We start from the raw sequence: 19,696 nt of genomic DNA, 5'->3' as shown, positions 1-19,696 counted from the left end.
CAAGAGGTCCTGGGCTCTGACATCAGGCAGACCTGACTGCAAATCCTAGGTATACCAGATATACCTCAGGCCCATGATTTATTTTTATCTAAAATTCTCCAAAAATCTGAAAAATAAGAAAATGTTTTCTTTTCCAAAATACATTTGGAGACAAAACCTAATCTGATGTGAAATTATTTATAGTCATTAGGGATGCTCTTTACTGTGAATATTCATCTATTGATTTGTTTAATTACAAGATATATCTAGAGACCAAACTAGGATGTTTCATATTATAAAGCATGCACTCTATCAGCTTTCTAAAACTAAACAATTTTTATTTCCTAAATAAATGTTTGTAGGAAAGGCCTGGACCTTTCTCTGTGTATGTGTGTTTATGGCCACTCTGGCCTTGGATAGCAGCTCTGCTTGCCTCTGGGATAATTATAGGGCATGGGGAGAGTAAACAAGGTCACGTTGAAAAGTGCCTGGGACACACTGAGGACTCGTTACACGGCAGCTAGTACTACTAACCTGATGCTAGAAAGTGTGGAGGCCAAGAGTATTACTTTCTCTCCATGGAGAGAAATTGTTTTCTTTATTCATACAAACTATATTTCTTGAACATCTGAGTTATATTTTGGGGATACAGTATGGCCCTCTCAGTCTAGAAATGCAAGATGGATCCTTACAATCCATGTCTTAAGACTATATGGAAAGGGTATGTACACCCGGTGATTTGGGAGCTCAAAGAAAGGTTCCTGGAGGTTCTGCCTGAGCTGTTTTAAGAGAAGAGTTAATAGGAAAAAGTAGGCAGGATGAAGAAAAGCCACATCATTTTCCAAGCATTGACCAAGTATCGACAATCTTAGGGTAGAATTAGGTGGTCAACATTTCTTGTTTCCTAAGGACTTCTCTGGGAAATCCCATATCTCTGAGCAAAATGAAATGGCTAGTCATCCTGCTGGAAGTAGGGCATGACAAAAGACAGTGAAAGATTAAGCTAGAGAAGTTGGCAAAAGGTATATAAGTATGTCTACTTTTATCTGAGACTGTTTTACTATTTTAAATATGCTTTTATTGATTTTTAGAGAGAGAGGAGGGGAGAGGAAGAAAGAAGAGAGAGAGAAACACGAAACATTGATCCACTGCCTCCTGCACATCCTGTACTGGGGACCAAGCCTGCAACCAGGGCATGCCCAGGCTGGGAACTGACCCGGAAAACTCTTGGTGCTTGTGCCAATGTTCAATCACTGAGCCACAGCAGCCAGGCTATCTACGACTCTTTTAATTTAGATATATGGCTATAGAAAGGTCATGATTGCCCTCTTAGAGCTTAAAACAAGAGAACTTAAGTACCATAATTAAATAATATAGCCCAGTATTCATATCTGAGAGTATCACAGTGGATAGTCAGAAACAAGTCTGCCTATGCCCAGGGGTGGACCAGAAGACTGGAGGAAAAGCAGTCCCACAGACTACAGACATAGAGTGAAGACATGAGAGAAAATTGATTCTGAGATTGATTTGTTAGTCTGTTTCATGCTTCCATGTCTCTGAATCTATTTTTTTCATCAGTTTATTTTGTGCATTAGAAGGCAGAAGTGGAAAAATTAACATGGAAACTTATATACGTACTAGAGGCCTGTTGCACAAAAAGATTCGTGCAATAGGCTTTCCCTTCCCCTGGCTGCTGGCACCAGTTTTCCTCTGGCACCCGGGACCCAGACCTTCACTCTGGCCACCGCCTTCCATCTTCGCTCTGGACCCAGTCTTCGCTGTGGCTGGAGCCTTCAGTCTTTGCTTCTTGCTCCGGCGGGAGTCTTCAGTCTCCGGCCAGAGCTGCTCCTGTAGCTCCTTCCACGCCCCACCCTCCCCCTCATAGCTTGATCGCTGCTTCCTCTGCAGACCTCGCAGAAGGGCTCCTGGGTCCCAGGGTTACCGCCTCGCCTGCGGCCAGGCTTTCTGATCGCAATCACCGGCTGGGGGGTGGGCAAAGGCGGCCCTGGTTCTCTTGCCTGCCACCTGGGTTTTCTATCATCGTTCTTCTGTCCTTCCCCTTTTGCCTCCCATCATTGCACCTACGTATGCAAGTTAACCGCCATCTTTCTTGGCAGTTAATTTTCATATTGCCTTGATTAGCCAATGGGAAGCATAGTGAAGGTACAGTCAATTACTCTTTTTGTCTTTTATTAGATAGGACTAGAGGCCTGGTGCACGAAATTCATGCACTGGGCGGGGGGGGGGGGTGTTCCCTTCAGCCCATCCTGCCCCCCTCACAGTCCAGGAACCCTCAGGGAATGTCCTACTGACAGCTTAAGCCCGCTCCCCATGGGAAGCGGGTGTAAGCCACAGTCTGGCCTCCCTCTGCGGGAAGCGACCAAGCTGATCAGGGGAAGGCACCACCCTCATCACCCTGCTGCTGCTTCTATTGCCAGCTGCCACAGCTGCCAAGGTATTTTCATCAAGACTACAGTCTCTTCACCACAAAAAAATGACAACTTTCTTTAGGCATTTTCAAGATGCCTCTTTCATAGGATATGACATTTCTTTCTTTCTTTTTTTATCCTTATCTGAGGATATTTTCCCACTGATTTTTAGAGAACATTGAAGAGAGAAGGAAAGACAGAGAGAAACATCAATGTGAGAGGCACACTTTGATTGGTTGCCTCCTGCATGAGCGCTGACCTGAGCCCCAGCCAGGGAGGAGCCTCAACCTAGGTACATGCCCTTGGTCAGAATCGAACCCGGACCCTGCAGTCCACAGGCTAAGGCTCTGTCCACTGAGCCAAACCAGCTAGGGTAGGATATGACATTTCTTAGACCCTCCAGCAGTGGACCTTAGTTTTTTCCTCCAGGAGTGAGGTAGAAAAACCCTAGATAACCTTGGATTCTTATTTCCCAAGTTACCAAGAACACTGTCAGTGACATACCGGGAGATTAGCCAATGAGCAGTCAGAAAAGGTGTTTCCTCTGCAGCTCCCACGCAGAGGCAGGACTGCTGTTGTGCTGAGGCCACAGGGCTGCTGGGGGCCGGCCCCCTGCCGGTTTGTGTCTGTCTCCAACTGGCCCCCCCACCGCCGTGGTTTGTGTCTGTCTCTGCTTTGGCCCCCAGCAGCCCAGTGCTGTGGCCGCGGGGCTGCTGGGGGCTGGGCCGCCCCTCTGCGTGTTGTTCTCTCAGGCTCAGGGCCATGCCCAGCCCCTCCCCTGAGCTGGTTGTGACCATTACAGTGTCCTGGCCTAATTTGCATATTACATTTTATATATATACTAGAGGCCCGGTGCACAAAAATTTGTGCACTCGGGAGGGAGGGTCCCTCAGCCGGGCCTGTGCCCTCTCAAAGTCTGGGACCCTTCGGGAGATAACGACCTGCTGGCTTAGGCCTGCTTCCGGGTGGCAGAGGGCAGGCCTAATCCCTAGGTGCAGCCCCTGGTCAGGCTCAGAGCAGGGCCAATTGGGGAGTTGGGGCGCTGCCCCCTGCCATGCACAGAGCAGGGTGGAATGAGAGGTTTCGATGCCACCCTCAGTCACGCTCATGGTAGGGACGATTAGGGGGTTGGGGCACCGTCCCCTGTCACGCACAGAGCAGGGCCAATCAGGGGGTTGGGGCACTGCCCCCTGTCACTCACAGAGTAGGGTGGATAGGGGAGTTGGGGCACTGCCCCCTGTCACTCACAGAGTAGGGTGGATAGGGGAGTTGGGGCACTGCCCCCTGTCACACACAGAGCAGGGCAGATCAGGGGGTTGGGGCACCACCCTCTATCACCCACAGAGCAGGGCCAATCAGGGGGTTCGGGCGCCGCCACTGTCACACTCAGGGCAGGGCCGATGGGGAGGTTATGGCTCTACCCCATCACACACAGAGCAGTGCCCGTGGATGGGGGGGCCTGGGGCGCCACCCTCTATCACCCACAGAACAGGGCTGATCAGGGGGTTGGGGCGCCGCCACTCTCACACTCAGGGCAGGTCTGATGGGGAGGTTATGGCTCTACCTGTCACACACAGAGCAGGGCCCGTGGGGTGGGGGGGTTGGGGCGCCGCACCCTGTCACACACAGAGCCGCAGGGCGATCAGGGGTTGGGGAGCTCCCCCCTATCAGGCACAGAGCAGGGCCAATCAGAGGATTTGGGCGCCTTCCCCTGTCAGGAACAGAACAGGGCAGATAGGGAGGTTGTGGCCCTGCCCCCTGTCACACACAGCACTGCAGGGCTATGAGGAGATTTGGGCGCTGCCCCCTGTCACGCTGATCCCAGTGCCGGGAGGCCTCGCAGCTCCGCTGATCCCGGTGCTGGGAGGCATATTACCCTTTTACTATATAGAATAAAGGCCTGGTGCATGGGTGGGGGCTGGCTGGTTTGCCTTGAAGGGTGTCCTGGATCAGGGTGGGGGTCCCCACCGGGGTGCCTGGCCAGCCTGGGTGAGGGGATGATGGCTGTTTGCAGCTGGTCACAACCCTTCAGGGTGGGCGTCCCCACTGGGGTGCCTGGCCAGTATGGGTGAGGGGCTGAGGGCTGTTTTCAGGCTGGGACTTAAGCTCCCAACTGCTCCTTTTTTTCTTTTTTTCTTTTTTTTATTCTGGGCCAGCTTTAGCTCTGAGGCTCTAGCTCATAGGCCTCTGCTCCTGAAAGCAGGTATCTGGTTTGTTTTGGTTCTATAATTGAAACTCTGTATCAACTCCAGTTCTGAGATCCCAGCATGCTGAAAGCTGGTTTCTGGGGTTTTGTTTAGCTTCTATATTTGTAACTATGTTTCTTAAACTGCAAGCTCAGAGGCCCGCAAGGCAGGTGGGGAACGTTGGTTTCCTCCGTCACTGAAGCAAGCAAGCCTCATGTTAGTTTCAAGCTGCCTGGCTGCTGGCCGCCATCTTGGCTGGCAGTTAATTTGCATATCACCCTGATTACCCAATGGGAAGGGTAGCGGTTGTACGCCAAGTACCATGTTTTTCTTTTATTAGATAGGATATACTAGAGGCCCAATGCATGAAATTCGTGCCCTGGGAATGGGGGGGTCCCTTAGCCTGGCCTGTGCCCTCTTGCAGTCCGAGACCTCTCCCTCCTTAACCACCTGCTTGCTGCTTCCTACCGCTCGGCTTGCTGCTCCTTAGTGCTGCCGCGAAGGCTCCCGCAACCGCTGCTGTACTGGCCAGCTGTGAGCCCTGCTTCTGGCTGAGTGGCACTCCCCCTGTGGGAACACACTGAGCACCAGAGGGCAGCTCCTGCCTTGAGCGTCTGCGTTGAACTGCCTCTTGGTGGTCAGTTCATAGCCACCAGTCATTCTACCATTTGGTCAATTTGCATATGAGGGTTTTATTATATAGGCTAGGATATTGAATGTGAACTGTAAATGAAAAATAAAATTTAAAAAAGAACCAAATAAAATTTTAGATCTGAAAAATTTTTTAATATATATATATTTAATTCTCACCTGAGGATGTTTTTGAAATTGATTTTTAGAGAGTGAAACATCCATGTGACAGAGAAATACCAGTAGGCTGCCTCTGCACCTGCTGACCCACTGGGATCTAACCTAGACCTAAGTATGTGCCCTAACCTAGAATCCAACAGGAAACCCTTTGGTGTACAGGTTGAGACTCTGACCAAATGAGCCACCTGGCCAGGGCAGATCTGAAAAATTTTTTTAAGTGTACCTTCAGGTCCTGGTCAGTGTGGATCAGTAGTTAGGAGTGTCCTCCCATGCACCAAAGGGTAATGGGTTCGATTGCAGGTGAGGGCACATACACAGGTTGTGGGTTCCATCCCCGTCAGATGCTTGGGGAACATTCTCTCTCCCTTCCTCTCTCTCTAGAATCAATGAAAAAAACATATCTTTAGGGGAGGACTTAAAAAGAAAAAAAAAAATGCTGCTTTGGTTGAGTGGATAGTGCTTCTGCAGGCGGACTGAAGGGTACCAGGTTGGATTCCAATCAAGGGCACGTACCTGGGTTGCAGGCTCAATCCGGGCCCTGGACGGGGATTCAGCAAGAGGCAACCAACTGATGTCTCTCACATTAGTTTCTTTCTTTCTCCCTCCCTTCCACTCTCCGGAAAAAAAAAAAAAATCAATGCAAAAATGTCCTCAGGTGAGGATTAACCAAAACAAACAAACACCCATCCCCAGTGTGATTACTGAAGGAGCATATGAAGTATTTCTTGAATGAGAAGGAAGGGATGGGATTTTACTATCTAACTTTTTAGCAACTCTGCAAGTCAGAGGGTTTATTTTTTATTTTAATTTTTATTGATTATTTTAGAGAGAGGAAGGTTGCGAGAGAAATGCCAGTGTTGTTCCACTTACTATGCTCTCTTTGGTTGCTTTCTTGTCTGTGCCCTGACCAGGATCCAACCCACAACCTTGCTGTATCAGGAGGAGGTTCTAACCCACTGCTCAGGGTGCTGCCTGTCAGGGCCCCTCAACAAAACCCCTCTGTCTGCCCTGGCCCCTGCTGTGGGTCGGAGCTCCTCTGCCACAGAAAGGTTTGGGTTCCATTCTGCCAGGGCACCTACTTAAGTTTCGGGTTTGATCCCCGGTCGGGGCTGACTGCTGCTCAGGAAGTGACTGAGGACCATGTGCTCTAGTCATTCTGAGGGGAGCTGGGGTTCCATTGCCAACCTGGCCGACTCTGATCCCCACTACCCCCGATCCTACATCAAGGACGACTTCAACTATGGCAGCTGCGTGGCCTCCGCCAGTGTACACATCGTATGGGTAGGTCACCCTCTCCGTGGCTTGCCAGGCATGGCTGCTGCACAGTTGCCCCAGAAGCGGATTTCCGGGTTCCCAGGGAGAGCGCCTTCTGGGCGGGCTGGACTCCCAGGGAGAGCGGGGTCAGAGGGAAAGCACTTCGCCTGGAGCAGAGAACCGTCCTGTGCAGGGCTTGCAGGGTTTGCGTCTCCAATCCTGCCCCCAGCAGCCCCAGCGCTGTGGTGGTGGGGACCACTGCACTCCTCAGATATACAACCTAACTTTTCATTTAGTGAAAGAAGCTTCAATATCCAACCACTAAGTCACAGATGAATATGGAAGACTTACGGAAATGTACTTGCCAGATTTAACCTGTTTAATTGCTGGAAAAATCTCTGGGATTACATGTATTTAGTTTTATAAGGTAGAATTTGTAATGAAAATATTGCCCTGGACTAGATTTAACCAAGGATGTATAAGTGATGTTGAGTGCTTTACTCTTTCCCATTGGCCTGGGAGAAAAAACCTACTCTCCCTATATAATTGAACTTAAATAATTTTTAGATCAACATATTTCCCTAAAATCTTCAGGATGTCTTTTATGCCACTCCCCATGCAAGGCTAAATTAAAAAAATAATAATAATAACTCCAAAGAAATAACAACAAAACAAACAAAAAACAAGGAAAGAAGAAGCTCAGCGTGGCATGTTGGGGTGACATGAATATAGCTACTGAGAAACACGAGGCCCAAACTACTACATCCTCTCTTACCAAGCTAATGTGGATAGATTTTCTCTTTTGCAATGGGAAATCAACTAAGGATTACTGTATAATGATCATCTGAGTTAGGGCAGTATTATTAGAAAACAGAAAGGAAGGGATTAATTAAGAAGACATTAGGACAATAGAATCATCAGGAACAAGGGGCTGCCCAAATGTGAAGGGGAAAGCTAAGAAGGCTTATTCTAGGTCAGTGATGGCACACCTATGACACGCGTGTCAGGGGTGACACGTGAACTCATTTTTTTGGTTGATTTTTCTTTGTTAAATGGCATTTAAATATATAAAATAAATGTCAAAAATATATGTCTTTGTTTTACTATGGTTGCAAATATCAAAAAATTTATATATGTGACACGGCACCAGAGTTAAGTTAGGGTTTTTCAAAATGCTGACACACCAAGCTCAAAAGGTTCACCATCACTGTTCTAGGTGCTAAGGGCTAGGTGTCAAGAAATACTTCTATCTTTTTTTAAAAAAAAAAATCCTATCTAATAAAAAGGGAATATGCTAATTGTCCCTCACACTGTCCAAAGATGGGGGCACCCACAGCCAATAAGGAGATAATATGCTAATTGTCTGCCACACCCTCAAAGATGGCAGTGCCCACAGCCACAAGATGGTGGTAGCTCCCAGTCCCCTTAGCCCCACCAGGGCAGCATGCACCTGCCTCCAAAGTCCCCCAGCCCCCTCAGCTCCCCAGCTTCCCAGGGCCAGCTTGAGGCATAGGCAAGCCTCAGATGGCAGCTGCCCAGCTGCCTAGGTCTGCCCGAGGCTCAGGTAACCAGGGCTGGCTGAGGCTTGCACTGCCGGCAGTGGCAGCAGCAGAGGTGTGATGGGGGCATCGTCTTCCCCTGATCGCCAGGTCACTTCCCACCCCTGAGGGCTCCCAGACTGTGAGAGGGGTCAGGCTGGGCTGAGGGATGTCCCCCTCCAGTGCATGAATTTTCATGCACCGGGCCTCCAGTGTTTAAATAAAGAGCTGGATTACTTTAAAAACATATCAAGTTAGTTTTTTTCCTGTTGGGTTTTAAATCATTAGCAACACTGGATTCCATTTATTGAACACTTTTTAGAAAATAATAACAAAGAGTAATGTATTTTGAATGTCAGTTGGTGAGTCAGAAATTTCTGAAGATCTTGTGGGGAAAAAAATACAGATTCTTGTACCCAAATATCAGATTTTCATTTAGAAATTTAGTGAGGGCTCTGGGAATCTGTATTAAAAACAAAACAAAACAAAACAAAAATCTTCTGATGATTCTGATATGGAGCCACCTGCAGGAAACACAACTCTGTCTTTGGCTAAACACCTAAAACATTTTAGGGAATTTTTAATGAATAAGAATGCTGAATGATGTGAAGTATAAATAATGGTAAATATGTAGGTGTCAATAAAATTTCATGATTAGAGCATAATTTTGAACAAAAAAATTAAGTAGATATATTTGGACACATTTAGAGGTCTAATAAATTTAGTCTCCATTACATTTTTATTTTGAATTTGGAGAAAAATATGATTTATTTTTTTAATTTCCTTTGTAGTCTTAAATGCCTGCTGTTTAAATGAATTAGACCTTCTATTTGAAATTTTACAAAATAGCTGGAGGAGATTCTTCTTTTTCTGTTGCACAAAGGCATTGGCTCATGGAATGGTTATTTTAGTAATGTTAATATTTATCTAATACAAACAATGTGTTAGGTGTTGACAAACTCTAGTCATTTCACAATAGATATACTATGGCTTATCTTACTTATGCTTCAATTTAAAAGTTCTTATCACTTTCTTGGTAAGCCAAGAAATCCTTCTGTGGGTATTTACTCTAAATTTTTCAGGCCTGGCATCCTATGTGTTATTTGTCATGAATAACTTTACACCTAAAAGTGAGATGATACAAAAATAGAATAAGAGAACCTTTTAATTTCTTGGAACATGGTATAAAATATTAAGGAAATGAGGGCAATTAGAAAAGGCATTAAGAACAAATTATATTCGTTAAATCCCCTGGCATTATTCCAAATGGAAATTCTTTCGATAAGAGAAAACTATGTGATTTTTAACAAAGAATGAAGAATAGTAGAATGAATCCAGGGTAAATGTTATGTTTTAGAATGCTGAGACATGTATAAAAAGGTGTGTATGAGCAGAAATATTTGTGACTTTTACTGGCTGTATCCACTTAGATGTCCAAATTAACCAATGTCCTTTACTCTGAAAATTAACCAAGATTCTACCAGGTACCACCCTCTTCGGCTAACAAAAAGGGATCTTTGGGGTGGGAACTTGAAAGGGCTCTCAGCTTTCAGCAAAAACTCTGACAGGTTCATGACAAGAACAGTTAAATTCAAGAAAGTTGAAAGTGACCCCTCCTCACCTCAGAGCTATTTCAAGCTTTCCAAGTACACATCCAAAATTACATCTATTGATCTTTATTTTCAGGGATAGAAGACACTGGTTTTCAAGAACTTCTTAAAATGTGTGGAGCAGCTGTAAACAATTTTTCTAGACAAATTTTCTTTGGGAATAGAGTTTCTAAAATGGATCAGGAGGTCTTTTCACCCCTGACAATTTGAACAAGCAGATAGACACTGTATTACATGGTTGCCACTGGTCATTAGTTTTCCTAGGCAGGATGACCAAGTGGACTGAGTCCAGTCTGAAGTCCAGTTTACAGTCAAGTCTAAATTTAGCATCCCCTATGACTTTCCTATTAACCTCAGACACAAAAATTAAGCCACAGCAGAGTAACCCAGCTGAGTGTATAAAGTAGGACCCATGTCCATCTTCAGATATGTTGAAGGCTTACAGCCTATTATTTTTTGGCTGAAGGAAGGTCAAGAGTATCCCAAATTGAATCAGGAGACTAGAAAGGAATGATTTTACTGGTTAGACTACAGGAACAGATATGACATCCTGTGGAGAAAAGGGGGCAAAGGCTAAAGCTGACAGGACAACTTTTATGGCAGAGAACAGCAGGGAGTAAGAGGGACATTTCTTAATTCTGTGCTTTCAGTGCAGTGACCCATGAACCACCGAGAACTGGCCTCTCACAGATGCTGCAAGGGGACTCTTTCCAAAAGTTTGAAAGCAGCAGCTTAAGAAGCTGCCAGAATGGAACAACATAAAGCAAGGTTGTGGGATCACTTTTAAGCCACCTGAGTCCTGAGTATGTCTAGACACAACCACCCAGATTTAGTCGGGGAAGATGGGTCTTAAATAACAGAGATGGGGTAAGAAATTAGCACTATATTTCATTATTACCTACAGTAGATGAGGCTCAGAACTATTCAGATTTTGAAACTTTGTGGATGTCTTCTGATAATGTAATAATAATAAATTTTCCATTAAATTTTTGAATAAACTTTTTACTTTGGAATAATTTTAGTACAGAGTTCATATATACTGTTAGCCATCTTCTCTAGTGTTAACATATTACATAACTGTTATATTTGTCACAAGTAAGAAAATAACTTCAGCATATAAATATGTATTAATAAAACAATATACATACTTTATTAAGAAATCACCAATTTTTCCATTAATGTCCTTTAACTTTTCAAGGATTTGATTGAAGTACATAGAATTTAGCATGATTTTTTAAAATTACACAGTAATTATTTCAAAAATGTATTCTTTTTACCCAAGTAGTGTGCGAGGCAAAATCTCTGCCTTCAAAGATATTACAGTATAATAAGAAAAATAAGCAAAAAAAAAAAGGTGTCAATTGTTGTATCTCATGATAAATGATATGACAGGAGGAGGGACAGTGTCATGTGGAATGGAAGACTAAGATTGCTTGGAGGAGGTGACACTGAACACTGATTCTGAGATCCTCAAAGGCACTTGGAGGAGGTGACATTGACTCTGAGATCCTCAAAGGCAGATAAGAGTGAGAAGGCAGTTTACAGAAAGTACAGGAAGCTGTCCCAGGCAGAGGAACATATTTTAGGTGAACCTCTTTTAAATTTCACTAAACTATATACACAAATGGCTTTGAAAGCTACTTTTGTTCAATTTTTCATAAAACATATTTTTATCCTGTTACAATGCTAAAAATGTCAATTATTAAACATTGGCATAGGTGGTTATGGGTAAATTTATAGGTATTTAGATTCTTTAGCCTAAATTGTCTTATTATTTAGTCTTAATGGTGGATGCATAATCCTGTACTGTCTCTTAGTTTTCTATTTTAATATATTTTTGTGTATTATTTTAATGTTAATATTTTATCACAATTATTTTAAACTATAGGCCTGGTGCACAGATTCGTTTTAATATATTTTTGTGTATTATTTTAATGTTAATATTTTATCACAATTATTTTAAACTATAGGCCTGGTGCACAGATTCGTGCACCAGTGAGGTCCCTTGGCCTGGCCTGCAGGATTGGGCCAAAATCAGTTTTCTGACATCCCCAAAGGGTCCTGGAATCCAAGAGGGTGCTGGCCAGGCCGAGGGTCCCCACTGATGCACAATTGGGGCTGGGGAGGGATGCGGGAGGTTGCCCAGCCAGGGAGAGACCATGGGAGGGCTTCAGAGGGACTGTGGGAAGGCTCCAGAGGGCCTGTAGGAGGGCTCCAGGGTGCGTCTGGCCCATCTCACTCAGTCCCAACTGGCTGGACCCCAACAGCAAGCTAACCTACCGGTCTGCCCCCTGGTGGTCAGTGCATGTCATAGCGACTGGTCAACTGGTCAACTGTCTTCCCCCTGGTGGTCAGTGCACATCATAGTGATTGGTTTATTGGTCGACTGTCTGCCCCCTGCTGGTCAGTGCACGTCATAGTGAGAGGTTGAGTGGCCTTAGCATATCATTAGCATACTAGTGGCCCAGTGCACAAAATTCGTGCACGGGGGATGGGGATCCCTCAGCCCGGCCTGCACCCTCTCTAATCTGTGACCCCTCGAAGGATGTCCTACTGCAAATTTATAGGGATCGGGCCTAAACCAGCAGTCGGACATCCCACTCACAATCCGGGACTGCTGTCTCCTAACCACTCACCTGCCTGCCTGCCTGCCTGATTGCCCCTAACCACTCTGCTTGCCAGCCTGCTCAAGCACAACTGCCCCCCTGTTCCAGTGTGCTCACCCCCAACTGCCCCCCTGCCAACCTGCTCATCCCCAAGTGCCCTCCCCACTGGCCTGCTCATCCCCAACTGCCCCCCCCAATGGCCTGTTCACTCCAAATTGCACCCCCAGCTGTCCTGATAACCTCCAACTGGCCCCCACTGATGGTCTGCTCGCCCCCAACTGGCCCCCCTGCTGGTCTGCTTACCCCCAATGGCCCTGCCCCCCATCAGCCTGATCACCCACAGCTGCCATCCCATCCTGGCCTGATCACCCACAACTGCTCTCCCCTCTTGGCCTCTAACCACCTCTACTTCGGCCCCAGAATGTCTAGAGGGTCTCCCAGTCTAATTAGCATATTACCCTTTTATTAGTATAGATAGAGGACTGGTGCATGGGTGGGGCCTGGCTGGTTTGCCCTGAAGGGTGTCCTGGATCAGGGTGGGGGACCCCACTGGGGTGTCTGGCCAGCCTGGCTGAAGGCTTTTTTCAGGCTGGCCAAACCCCCTAGTGAGAACCCTCACCCCATGGGGGTGTGGCCAGCCTGGGTGAGGGGCTCAGGGCCGTTTTCAGGCTGCCCACAGCCCCTTCAGGCTGGGGGTCCCCACTGGGGTGCCTGGCCAGCCTGGGTGAGGGGCTGGTGGCTGTTTGCAGGCTGGCCACAGCTCCTGGCGACCCGAGCTCCCAGACCCTCCTTTTTTTCTTTTTCCTTTTTTTCAGCACCTCCTTGAGTGGAGGGAAGCAGGTATCTGAGATTTATTTATCTTCTATAATTGAAACTTTGCAGCCTTGAGCGGAGCCCAGGGCTGGTCAGGGCAGGCGGGAAGCTTGGCTTCCTCCATCACTGGGGCAATCCAAGCCTCCTGCTCACTCCAGCTCCATGGCTGCCGCCATCTTAGTTGGGTTAATTTGCATACTTGCTCCTGATTGGCTGGTGGGTGTAGCAGAGTGATGGTTAATTTGTATGTTTCTCTTTTATTAGTGTAGATTACACTTTGATTGGTTGAACGGACAACTGGACAACCAGACTCTTAGCATATTAGGCTTTTATTATACAGGATATAATATGCAAATTGACCGAACAGCAGAACGACATAAGGAACAACTGGTCTCTATGATTCTCACTGACAACCCGGGGGCAGACACTCAATGTAGAAGCTGCCCCCTAGTCTGCAGGCCCTAGACCAGTCAAGTCAGGTGGCAGTGTGGGCCCTCTGATCACCCCACTGGTCGCCCCACAGATAAGCCCTGATTACCAACCAGGCCTCGGGACCCTACCCATGCACAAATTTAATGCACTGGGCCTTTAGTAGGATTATAAGCCCCTAGGAGGAAATAACCTATTATATATCTCAAAATTACTAATTTAATTCCATATACCAATGGTCCTTGGTAAATACTGTTTGACTATTTTTCTCTTAGTAAATTTGAGAAGCAGGTAAATACTGTTTGACTATTTTTCTCTTAGTAAATTTGGGAAGCATATATGTGTGTGTAAGTTTTGGAGAGAGAAAGAGAGATTAAGTTCTTTATTTTTTCTTTTAAGAAAGTACTGTGCTGATAATGATAGAATGAAATAAGAATCTGAGCTCCTAAAACTATAATTGAATGTTAAATAGAACCATGAAATTTTTTAATTTAATAAGGTAGCGAACTAAGGAATTAGAAATACCTTAATTTCTTGAAACTTCCCATGAAAATTTCAATGAAGATACCCACATAATGTTCATAAAGCTATAAGCCAAATCATTCCTAGAATGACATTGTAGTTGGAAAAATATACATATACATAGACATATTTCATGTTTCCAAGTAATTCTTGAAACAACTAAAATCCTTGGCATCTATTTCTTATAGATGGCTATGTATATACAAACCTCAATATTTCCCATTTCTTTCTTTTTGCTTTCATATGCCACAACTGTTCAATCTACTTTCAGAAATTCATATTCTCAACTGAAAGAATTTTATTCAACTTCCAACAATTGTAATGAATCTGAGATTTTATTTTACTTTCCAGCTTGAAAGGTAGACTCCAGAGTTTTATGAATGTTTGGCAGAAGATATGGGTCTTTTGGGTCAGAGATGAAGAGCACTTTGTTACAGCATAATAGTCAGAATGTCCACATTATGTGTGAGTTTCCTAAGTCTCAATTCCAAAGAAGTGACACAAGAATGCTACATAACAAACCACTGGGTTATATGATAGGAAAGGAACACCGAACGCAGGAAACTAAAATATTGTATAATGTCCTAGTCCTTTGCCCTAGTGAAAGACATTATCTCTATTTTCCTGGACATTAAACACACACCCCTTTGCTCCAGAGGGAGACACGTTCTTCATCCACCAAGGCTATCCACTATCTATATGTTATTTCAAGCGTAGTCTAGAACAACTACAACAAAAAGAAAACAATCATTGCCTTATTCACAAGACATGCAAAAATGTGAAACCACCCATTGGTGAATTGTCTTCTTATAATGACCTCCTCCCAATGTGCCTTTTACTGTTTTCTTCTTCCCTCCATCTTCCTATTAGTTCTCAAACACACAGCTCAGTGCTCTATTGGGCAAGGCCATGCTCTCTATGAAGAGCCATGAGACAAAGATATCTGTGCGTGTATGTGTGTGTTGTGTGTGTTAGGGTGAAATAGAGATACCCACAAACTATAACTTTGTATATATTATACAGAAAGAAGATACATATGACAATTGAAAAATAGATATGAGTTTATACAACATTTAAGGAGAATTTTTATTAACTCTAGGTTTTAAAAGGTATGTTTAGCAAAACTGTTTTTGGTAAAACACACATTATGTGAAAAAAACATAAAAATAGTAATGCTATATACATCCACCCCTTATTCTGACACCCAGGCAGCTTATCAGAAGAACTACTGATCCAGAAATTCAGACAGCATCTCCCTAGCACAGTGATCCAAGAGAGGCAGAACCAAATCATGTTTAAGAACAAAACACTGAATCCAGAACGCTTGGTCTAACAGAATTTGCCAGTCATTGAAGTATACTGGATATTATTGTACTCAGATATAAAATAGCAGTAATTGTACATGCCTTACTGGAATACTGGGGAGATAAAATGAACTAATAAATAAAATGCATTTAGTACCGCACCTGCAGAATAAATGCTCAAGATGTGTTAACTAATTACCTACTGAAACAGCCAGTGTAATCACAACACTTCTCCATTATCCTTATATCATCCCAATCACCCTCATACCTTTCAAGCAAATGATTCTATATTTATACTGACATTACAAATTCTCAGTAGACTTGTATCTTGTGACTCACCAATCTTGGGAGCTTTGTGCCTGCAAAACATAAGATGTATTTAAGAGTAAAAGATATCCATAATGTCTAGTGGTGTTTAATGCAATATAACTTACTCCTAATTAAAAGAAACCTATTTGTTTCTATTTAAAAAATCAATTCCATTTTCTCAGTAATTTGAGTTATATTTATTAATTTATATGTTTTCACTCTTTTACAGTGAAATGATTTAATCATATAGAAAAGTACTGTTGATGATATAATGAACTCTCAGCCAGCTTGAACAATCTCAGATCTACTACTCCCAATCTCAGATCTCTCAGTTATATCCTAAGCTACTCCCTATATGCAAACATATTTTGAAAGAAATAATAGACATTCTAATGATTTCTTCTACATATACTTAAGTATGATAATCATATCTTACATGAATAAACTTTTTTATAAACTGATTCATATTATTCTATATCTTTAGCAAGCCATTTCAGTATTTGAAATTTTACTTCAAAAATGTGTTTATTTGTTATTTTATTAATTCTATATTTCTCTATTATATTTTTATTCTAATGCCATTTATACATTTTCTACAGTGTTACTGAGATATAATCACTATATAAAATCTGTACTTATTGAATGTATATTAAAAAATGAGTTTGGACTAATGCATATAGCCATGAAACCATCACCACAATCAAGGCAATAAACATATCCATCACCTTTAAAAATGTCTCATGTTTCCCTCTTTTTTATGATAAGAACACTGAACAAAATATTTAAGTTCACAATATAGTATTGTTAACTATAGGCACAACCTTGTACATTTGCTCTCTGGAACTTCCTCATTCTGTATAACTGAAACTTCAGAGCATTGAACAATTTCCCATTTACCCCCCAAAGCTATTATTCTATTTTCTGATTCTATGAGTCCGATTATTTTTGGTAACTCATACCAATGGAATCATGTAATCATTGCTTTCCTATGACTATCTTATTTCATTCACCATCATGCTCTTCAGTTTTGCCATTTTGTCACATGTGGCAGGATTTCCTTCATTTTTAAGGTTGAATAATATTCCATTGTATGTATATTTCACATTTCTTTATACACTTATCCACTGATGGACATTTAAGTTGTTTCTCTATCTTGTTTATTGTGAATATTATTGTAATAAATATGGGAATGCAGTAATCTCTTCAAGATCCTGATTTCAATTCCTTTGTATACATACACAGTAATGGAATTGCTGGTAGTTTCATTTTTTAGGCACCTCTATATTGTTTTTCATAATGGCTGCACCATTTTATAGCTCACCAACAGCATACAACAATTCCATTCTTCATTTCTAAACACAAATTTCAGAAAAACATTGAAGCACTGAAGTTGTAACAATAATACTAATATCAAAATATGATTCAGTGAACACACCTTAGAACATAGAGCATTGCATATTTATTATATACTAGAGGCCCGGTACACAAAATTCATGTGTGGGTACGGTCCCTAGGCCTGGTCCAATCAGGGCCATCTTCCCCGGCTACTTGCAGCCATCCCCGCCCCTTCACAGCCACCCAACCCCCGTTCCTCATTCACCATCAGGCAATTGGAGCCTGATGGCCAGGGGAAGGGACTGAGAAGTAAGCCTTTACCGCCCACTCACCGGCCCCACCCCCATATGTGTTGCCCTCTGTATGTGGGGCGACTGACAGGGTGGGGACCTTAGCCTGGTGCACCCCCACCCCCCACCACACACCCCTGATTCCCCATTCACCATCAGGCAATCATAGCCTGCTGGCAGAGGAAAGAGACCAAGAGGTGATCAGTGCACCTCATAGTGACTAGTCAAGCAGTCCTTCTGGTTGTTCTGCTGTTAGGGTCAATTTGCATATTACCCTTTTGTTATATAGGATAGAGGCCTGGTGCATAGGAGGGGGCCAGTTGGCCTGCCCTGATAGGGGCACCAGATTGGGGTGGGGGTCCCCACTGGGGGGATGGGGCCAGCCAGAGTAAGGGGCCGAAGTCATTCTGGTCTCTGGTTGTTCAGGTCATTCTGCCATTTTGGTTGCTCGGCTTTTATTATATAGGATATGTAAACACTATATTTTCTCTACTGATGAAAGAATATTCTAGCAAAACTAAGGACAGGTATATAAAAATGATCAGCATAAAAATGTCTTAATGAAAGTTAAGTATATATTGTTGGAAGGTAATAAGGACATTTAGCCCTAGTTTGAGAATAGCTTTCTCCAGAGGGGGGGGGAAAGCTATTTAAGAAGGGGTAGAAATACAAAGAATAGTCTTTTAAAGATTGGATGCTGAGAGCTATATTTTTTCACCTTCTCTACTATGCAAAGAAGAATTAGACTTTGGCTATGCTACAACAAAAATAAAAACCTTTACATCCAAAGATCCTGAGCCCAGGAGAACAGAATAAAATAACTGAGAAGTTCAAAGAATTAATCTATGAACCAAGCATATCTATTCTAGGAAAGGTAATCTGTCAGGATCCAGGTGTACAGTCAGGGGAGGGAGGTGCAAATGGAAATAAATAAAAAAAGCTCTATTTGCAAATGTCAACCAGAACACATGGCTTAATTTTGAATAATTAAAAGTACTGTGGTCTTTTTAAACTATCCCACAAAAGAAACAACAAATATCATATGTACTAGTGTATACATATATATTCTACATAAAATAATATAATAGTAATATTTTAGAACATCTATTTATTTTCATCAGATATGATTACAGCTAAAATTATGTATTAAATTCTTAATTAATTAAGTAGGAACCAAAACCTTCTATATACTGTCATAAGAGATGTACACAATACAGATAATGCAGAAAATATAATAGTTAAAGCATGTGCTAACCTACAGCAGCTTAGCACAAGTGAAAAAGAAGAGAGAGTAACACTATTAATATCAAAGTAGAATTTAAGATAAAAGTAAAAGTGAAAATATTCCTAAAATATACATAATAATCATAAAACTGTATTCCCTAAAAGCACAGAATTAAAAAGGCATCTTTAAGAAGCTACTCAGAATGTTAGGTTTGAGAGAAACACAATTCAGATGATATAATTAGTAGCTATTGACAGATCATTTAGGACATGGTCTGGATACACACACACACATACATTATAGAGAATAGCTATGTATTTTTAATTCTATCTTTAAGTGCCCTTGAACCATATATGCTACAAAAACCGCAATTAATATTTTAGGTAAGAACTGAAGAACAAACATTTCTAAATGCGATGCAATAAAACAATGAATATATGATAAAGAGATAAGTTAACTGTTAACTGAGGATGCCAGGACTTGTTCTTGGCAAAATTTTATAAAACAGATAAATATAGCTTCATTAAACTTTGACATACTAGTACGGGGAGACTGATAATAAACAAAATAAGGAAAATATACATATATATAGTTTGTTACACAGAGATGAGACATAAAAAAGAAAAAAGCAGGAAAGAGCAAGAGTACAGTTGTAAATGAGGGTGAACAGAATAGCTTTCACTGTGAAGATGGCGTTTGAGTAAAGAAATACTTGAAGGAGGTACAGGATCATTCAAGGCAGCAGAAGTAATTCAAGCACAATTAAGAGAAGTGGAATAAAACATTTTTAAGATAAAAACTGAAAAAATGTCAAATTATGATTTTAAAAGTTTCATGTTTGGGCAGTTTATGATTTAAAAATGATCCTCATTAAATATTCTTAGCACCCAAGGAGCTCACTATAAGTGAAAAGTATATATATATGATTAAAATGTAACTATTATATTAAAGGAGGAATTACCGAATTCTGCATGGGACTGTCCCCAGGTGGTTTCCAGAGAGGTGATATTTTAGTGAAGACATGAAGCACAGATAGGAGTTGGGAAGTAATGTCACC

Source organism: Myotis daubentonii, chromosome 2 (assembly GCF_963259705.1).
Source record: "Myotis daubentonii chromosome 2, mMyoDau2.1, whole genome shotgun sequence".
NCBI classification, from domain to species: domain Eukaryota; kingdom Metazoa; phylum Chordata; class Mammalia; order Chiroptera; family Vespertilionidae; genus Myotis; species Myotis daubentonii.
This window is presented reverse-complemented; position numbering follows the sequence as displayed.